This window comes from Berghia stephanieae, chromosome 9 (genome assembly GCF_034508935.2).
Source record: "Berghia stephanieae isolate SIO BIC M18660-M18661 chromosome 9, UCSD_Bste_1.3, whole genome shotgun sequence".
Classification (NCBI taxonomy): domain Eukaryota; kingdom Metazoa; phylum Mollusca; class Gastropoda; order Nudibranchia; family Aeolidiidae; genus Berghia; species Berghia stephanieae.
In genome coordinates, this window is record NC_088368.1 from 24,087,892 (window position 1) to 24,095,391 (window position 7,500).

Below are 7,500 nucleotides of genomic sequence, written 5' to 3' on the forward strand. Positions count from 1 at the left end.
TGACTTGCTGAAGGCCACACAGCGCGGCGGCGGGTGATCGAACTCAGTACTTTCCGGGTACGAAGCAAAGATCGTACCGCTGAGCCAAGCTGCCCACGGGTAAAGAAAGAGAGAAAGATAAATACAAGAAACAAACTTTCCTCCCTCCCAAAATAAATCAAATTCCTCGACTGGGGATTAAACTTCAAACCTTCTGGTTACAGGTCAAATCATATCTGACACCTATGCTTGCTCCCTAATTTCTTAATTAATTTGATAGAAGTAGACCTTCAGAGCCATTAGTCCCATGGAACCGGTTTCTATAGCGTGAAAAGGACAATAGCAATTGCTTGCTATCCTTTGGATAAGACGCTAGTCTATCGCAAAGTACTCTCCGCCAGATCTATCAGACCCAGCTCCCCATTCACTGCTGGGTAGACAGGGGGATCAGAAAAAAAAATTTCGACAGCACCCGTGACCGATCTCGATCCCTTTGCGTGTGAAGCGAGTGCTCTACCAACTACCGTTAGAAAGTCGGAATTGTTTTTTTCGTTTGTCAGCAGCGGGCTTAAGATAACACCATTTACGGAGTAGCAATTGTTTATCTGGGTCTGTTGTTTTTGTTTTTATGAGTTTTATGGCACTTGCGACACCAATAGGTTAATTTCAGCGCCAGTGAAAAGGATGAAAATGGGGTAGTAAAAACAAAAGTTATAGATTTACAAATTAAAGCACGAGAGAAAAAGAAAGACAAAGGGGATCAGAGATGTCGATTCCAAGAGCACACCATCCATGTACTTAGTTCGAGAACACCTATAAGTCTATCAATACACACGATCCCACAAAGAGGAATGCATAAATGTTTACAAATCATTATAGATAGTATACTCTTGGCTAAGAAGCTCACAACAATGCCATCTTGAAGTATAGCTGACCAACACAAAACTATTTATAACCTTGAACGTTTAAAGTCTGGTTAATACAGTTTAGTGAAAATTACTCATAAACGCGTATGGCAAAAACTAATAACAAAGACATAAGTGACGTCAACTTCATACTATCTATAGATTATAAACGAAATAAAAATGTAACAGTACAGAACAAACGTCCTGTTCAGAGAGTAGAAAGCGACTTGAGCCACCACCTCATAACGGTAAAATACTGGAATGATTTAGAAGCTAAAATTGTTTCTATAGTAAATACAAAAGAAACTAGAGCTGGTTTTATAGGTTTATAGTTTCTTTAAGGGATAAAACAGACGGTCTCATATTTGCAGAGTTGATAAAATAATACAAAAGTGAACAAAAGTGTGAAATCGAAATACTGGTTCCAATCTGATTGAAAGTGTTTGTTTTGTTTGTTTTTAAGGGTTTTACAGCGCTTGCAAGACATTTAGGTTATATCAGCGCCAGTAAAAAGGAAGAAAATGGGATAGTTAAAAGTTCTAGAATTACAATTAAAGTACCCAAGAATAAGCAAGACAAAGGGGACTTGGGAACAAATAGGGATCAGATGTAGATTCCAAGAGCATACCATCAATGTACTTAGTTTGAGTTTACCGATAAGTCTCATCTGAACACAAGCACAAGATCAAACAGAGAGGAATACACTCGAATGCTTACATTATACATTAAAAATAACAAATATAGTAATACATAACAGAGAGATGATTTACAAGGAAAAAACATATCATCTCCCAAAACACAATAACTATGCAATTAACTGTTTACCTCCCAGCCAAGGATTCCGCCAGGGCCAGGACAAAACCAAGTAATCTCATTCCAAGACAAAGACAGAAAGCAAGTTATAGAACAGATATAAGGGGGATAGAAGACACATTGAAAGTGTAAAGCCAGTCTTTAAAAAAAAACTATATAAATCCAAAATGTCATATTACTGGTAGTTTTTATTACATTAAAGTCTCATTTTAGCATCTTGTTGAATCCGAAATTATACTTTAGTGGAGCGAAGTCATAATTTTTTAAAACATAAATTTAGCACTACCGAAATCACAGTAACTTCCAACTATTTTGTATTTGGCCCGAAAGGGTTTTTTTTTCTTTTCGTTTTTCTCCCACGAATCATTTTTGAGCTTTATTGCCATGAATATTCAACAACCGATCCTTTGTTCTAAGAAATGTTTACAAATGGAAGGCAGTGTCAATGATCACCCACCATAAATGACAGGATCATAGGTAAGTGTTTGGTCAACCGTGCTTAATAACGGGGGAAGTGCAAGGATCAATATAATCTGCCAAAAAAACAAAAACAAAAAAAAATAATCCCAAAACAAATTTGGCCAGAAAATGCTTTCACCAAATATCAATTTATTAGGACCCCAAACTTGTCAAAATATTATCAAATCCGACAGCTCTTTAAATTCTCTCCTTTGGCATTATTTGTCAAGTCGGGGGTCCTTTTAATCGATCAGTGATTGAAGTTAAAGTTTTCCAGCCAAAATGGGAAATAAAGTGATTTGGTGGAGTATTTGGCAGTAATATGTAATCAGGCATAAGACTATCAAGTGTGTAGAGTTGGGTTGAATTAAAAGGACCTGGACATTATTGCCCGAGAGTCCACTTCAACACAAGTCGTTAAGAATGTGATCATGTAAATGCTTAAAAAGTCTTGTAGAACCTCGTTATGTTAGTAAAACAGACCAAAAAATGTCAATTTTGATCTAAAATAATATAATATATGCTATTGATATTATTATTACCATTGGGATTATTATTATTATTATTATTATTATTATTATTATTATTATTATTATTATTATTATTATTATTATTATTATTATTATTATTATTATTATTATTATTATTATTATTATTGGGATTATTATTATTATTATTATTATTATTATTATTATTATTATTATTATTATTATTAGTAGTAGTAGTAGGAGTAGTAGTAGTAGTAGTAGTAGTAGTAGTAGTAGTAGTAGTAATAGTAGTAGTAGTAGTAGTAGTAGTAGTAGTAGTAGTAGTAGTAGTAGTCGTGGTAGTAACAATAATAGTATAGTAGTAGAAGTAGAAGTAGTAGTGGCGGTGTTAATAGTAATTGTTGAACATGCAGTGGTATTGGTTGTAATAATGATAAAGAAAGTTCTTGGCGATGTGCTAGCGTTCTATCCAAACTGTGGCAAATAATTGCTATTGCACGTTTCACGCTATAGAAACCGGATTAAACTCGGCTCAATGAGCCTATTGACTCCCAAGGACTATTGAAGGACTATTTTAGTAATACATTCCATCAAACAAATAGTCTGTCTCCACTTTTTTAACATTTGAAAAGCGTTAATATCTGCTATTCCATTGGATCGGAGCTAGCTCGCCAGTTTTTGTTTTATTTTATATCATTCAACTGATTGATGAAAAACGAATATCTATCTTAGTTATTTCAAATAACTTAGTATTGGAGAATTTTTGTATCGAAAGTCACACAAAAACGGCCTTTCGGCACAACCCAACGTTCACTTTTTTCAGGTCTGATAACCCTATTCATTATGGTCTCATTTTTGCGATGGAAATGTTATTTAAATGACGCAAACTATTCTCCATTATATTATATCATTGTTAAACTAGACCCATATGAGGGTTCGGATGTCAGACCTGCATATATGTACACGTCAGCACATCCCCATTTATATGTTATCTTGACCTTACACCAATAGCGCATCCTAATCACATTGAGCCGGTCTGACATCCAAAGGCAATTATGGGCCTGGTTTAACATTGTTGGAAGGGAAAATATTTTGCGTCATTTTAAAAACATTTTCATTACAACAATGAGCCCATAATGAACTTGATTATCAGACGTGCAAATAAGTGTACATATTGAGTGAATGCATTATCTAGCAATGACTATGAAAAATGTTTTTTTCTCTTTTTGAGGAAAGTTTTTGAATTTTGAAAATCCATTCATAAATAAACAAGTTATGCAGTTTCAAAGGTGTCATTTATGTGGATGACCCGCAAAGAGGAAAAAAACGCGAAAATATGGGACGCTTTTTCGGCATTTTTTTTTTCGACCTTTGGTTGTATCTTGCGTAATAAATGGATTAAAAGATTGAAACTTGAAGAGCAAATTAGGATGGTGTTTTGTAAAATACGGGAAAATTACTCGTCATATTCATATGAAAGTTTACAACCAAAAAGAAGAAATGTTCATGTATTACCTTGTCAGCGACAAAACCTCCACGCCCGGTAGTTTTAGAAATATTTTACTCCAAAGAGTAAAAATCTGTTTTTAACGGTCTTCTGGTAATCGCACGAGTTTTGTCGCTTGACATAATCTAAAATGACCTTTTTTCTAACTGTGTGCCAACTTTCAGTCATATTCATCGATAAACAGCGTCGTAATTAATTTTTTAAAATAGCATATACGAAACGGCTTCGTCCCATATTTTGACGCGAATTCGGGCACTTCGTGAGCGAAAAAGAGGCCCAAAGATTTGTGCGGGATAGTCATTGCTACAAATTCATTTCCTTGATTGGATGGACAAAAAAAACGACATGCACATATATGCAGGTCTGATATCCAAACGCAATTATGGGCCAAGTTTAACATTTTTGTAATGGACAATATTTTGCGTCACGTTTTAGCTGTCCATTACAACAATGAGCCCATAATGAATGTGGTTATCAGACCTTCAAATAAGTGAACGTCGACCAAGAACAATTATAAAGACCTTTCTACACCGGACTGATATCTCAGTGTTGCAGCTTGTTTTGTTTAAGATAATTCCTTGATTTTTGTGATGGTTTATTCACTCGTAGAAACCGTAGAGCGTACAAAAAATAAGTGTTTACAGATGAGCTGTCCCCTTAATAGTGTTCACTACTACTACTACTACTACTACTACTACTACTACTACTACTACTACTACTACTACTACTACTACTACTACTACTACTACAACAACAACAACAACAACTACAACAACAACAACAACAACAACAACTACTACTACTACTACTATTACTACTACTACTACTACTACTACTACTACTACTACTACTACTACTACTACTACTACTACTACTACTTCTACTACTACTACTACTACTACTACTACTACTACAACAACAACAACAACAACAACAACAACAACAACTACTACTACTACTACTACTACTACTACTACTACTACTACTACTACTACTACTACTACTGTTGGACACAACTAAGGGACATAATCTGCGATAAACGCAATCACTTCATAAGGAAAACCAAATTGGGAAGATTTTCAAAATAGTTTCGCTGCGTTACATCCATAACAAAAATACAGACCGTAATAATGGGAAGCAAAAGTCGTGACGTCATGCCTTCCTTTTTCCCGTTCAAACCTCATTGGAAAATTGTAACCAGTCCTCCGGGCATTGCATTAATAATGAATAGGTTTATATTGAATCATAAGTCGGCATTACTATATTAGTAGCAGGATGGATAGGCAGAGACTTCCGATTAAATGGATAACAATGTGAAATTGAATGTAAGCTTCAATTTAATATTATACGAAAACAAATAACATGGACATTTCGGGTTGATAATGGGGAAACCCGAAACGTCCATTTTATCTGTTTTTCGTATATTAAATTGAAGTTTACATTCAATTTCACACTGTTATTTATTTCTTCGAGCTTAGAGCAGCAACATTTACATTACGAGTAAATGGCGAAAAAGGGACGAGAATGGATGTGCGGCTATGTGGTCTTGTCGTATGACATTCGCTTTTGAATCGGAAGTCCTGGGTTCGAGCCTCGCTCGGCGCATAGTTGAGTCCTTGGAAAAGGCTCTTTACTCACATTCTCTTACCATACTCAGGTGTAAAATGAGTACCTGGCCGTTAACAGCGTTGTCTCTGTCCGAAAAAAAAATCGTAATATCGCCTAACAAGCGCCATGTCCCGTCCCAAATGTTGCTGTTGGCCAGGGACCGCCCCCCCCCCCCTCCCCAGTAAAGTGCTCTGAGCACGTTTAGTGGATATTGCGCTATATAAAAGCTCACTTTACATTTAATTAAAGATTATTTGGTATTAATGTCCAATGGAGGTAAATTTGTTTCTTTTCTTTATTGATGTTTATTGGTTAGAAATTTAAAAAAAAAAAAAAAAGGGGGGGGGGGGGGGGGAGGGGGGATAAATACAACTTTAATTCCAGCTGCATCACTCCGTTTATTTACGGTTTTCAATGCAAGTGGCGGACGCATTTGGAATTTCTCCATGGGAGTCAAAAGACAATCGACTCTGCAAATGAATTTTGAAATTAATTAGAAATAATCTCACCATTTCTAAAGATCAAACTTATCTCAGAAAGTAATATTTAATGGACATTGCAACTAAATGAAAGTCTACAACGGCTAAACGCTTAACCCTCTCCTTACCAACTATAGGAAAATTGTCACACTCGTTAGGATACAACCAACATTTTTCTTATTCAAATTTCTCTTGTAAACCATAACATTTAAAGAAAATTAACAGTGTGTTGTAGAGCATGTTTTGCTAATGAAATTATTTATCGCAAGAACTTACTGTTATTGAGATTGAGTGATAAAAAAATATAGTTTTGTGTTAGGTGGGTGTGAAGTTTTGGGGAAAATCCTGAAAATGGCTGGGAAGGAGAGAGTTAAGTACGTGTAATACTCGTATAATAAAAGTGTTGTAAAACTAAGGAAGTCCTGCCCATTTATTAATCAACTTACCTTATCCAATAATATTTTCAATAATATTATGTTGTTATCATTTGAATACAATCCAACCAATACATTTTAGAAGAACTTATAATATAGTCAAATTCACCAACCACATTAGACTTATCTGTTCCTTTCACTATGCGTTGTGTGATTTTGTAGTCCCATTTAAACCTAACACATAATAATACAACTATGTACTCTCTAGATCCTGTAACAAATTATTATCATAAACACATTAACACGAAAAGTCCACACACACCAAGATCGAATCCTGGTCTTGCGGCACGGGAAAATAGCCAACCATTCTACCGTGCACCGACAAAAATACGTTTATAAACCTTGGCCAGAAAATGTTGACGTCATTCTATCGATTGATTGAAAAAGTTAAAATGACACAAAACTTGTCCATAAGTAAAGTCTTATATCCTAGACTTAAAAAAAAGCCCATTAAGTGAATGAAATAGACGCCATTTTGCTCTCTGATTTTGCTTTTTTTTTCTTCTTTTTTTTTTTTTCCTTTTTTTTTTTTGACAGCGAGCTGTGATACGTTAGTTTCCACTAAAGTCTCTCTCAGATATTATAAACGTTAAAGGTCACATAAAGTTTTGTGTGTTGCTAAAATTGGTCTGGCGGACAAACCAGATATGTATATTACCTAAACGCATAGCATAGTTTCGATAATAATAAAAGTCTAGGAATTAACACATACTTGAGTATGGGTGGTTATTTCAATCTATCAAGATATGAATTAAACTTTTCTAATCAGTATTTTTCAAAAAGCCTTTTTGTCAGTATACAGCACCATTGTTCACACTGCCTATACTG

The 7,500-nt window shown here is 34.9% G+C and overlaps 1 protein-coding gene across 1 annotated transcript in view; it reads right to left on the reverse strand.

Moving 5' to 3' along the window:
- Positions 1 to 7,500, reverse strand: part of LOC144979903 (uncharacterized) — a 39,020-nt gene that overhangs the window by 31,516 nt on the left and 4 nt on the right. Inside the window, exon 1 of the mRNA XM_078927167.1 lies at positions 6,685 to 7,500. This exon is cut by the window's right edge and continues 4 nt beyond it. The gene's annotated coding sequence lies outside the window, so the exon portion shown is untranslated. The remainder of the gene's footprint in view (positions 1 to 6,684) is intronic.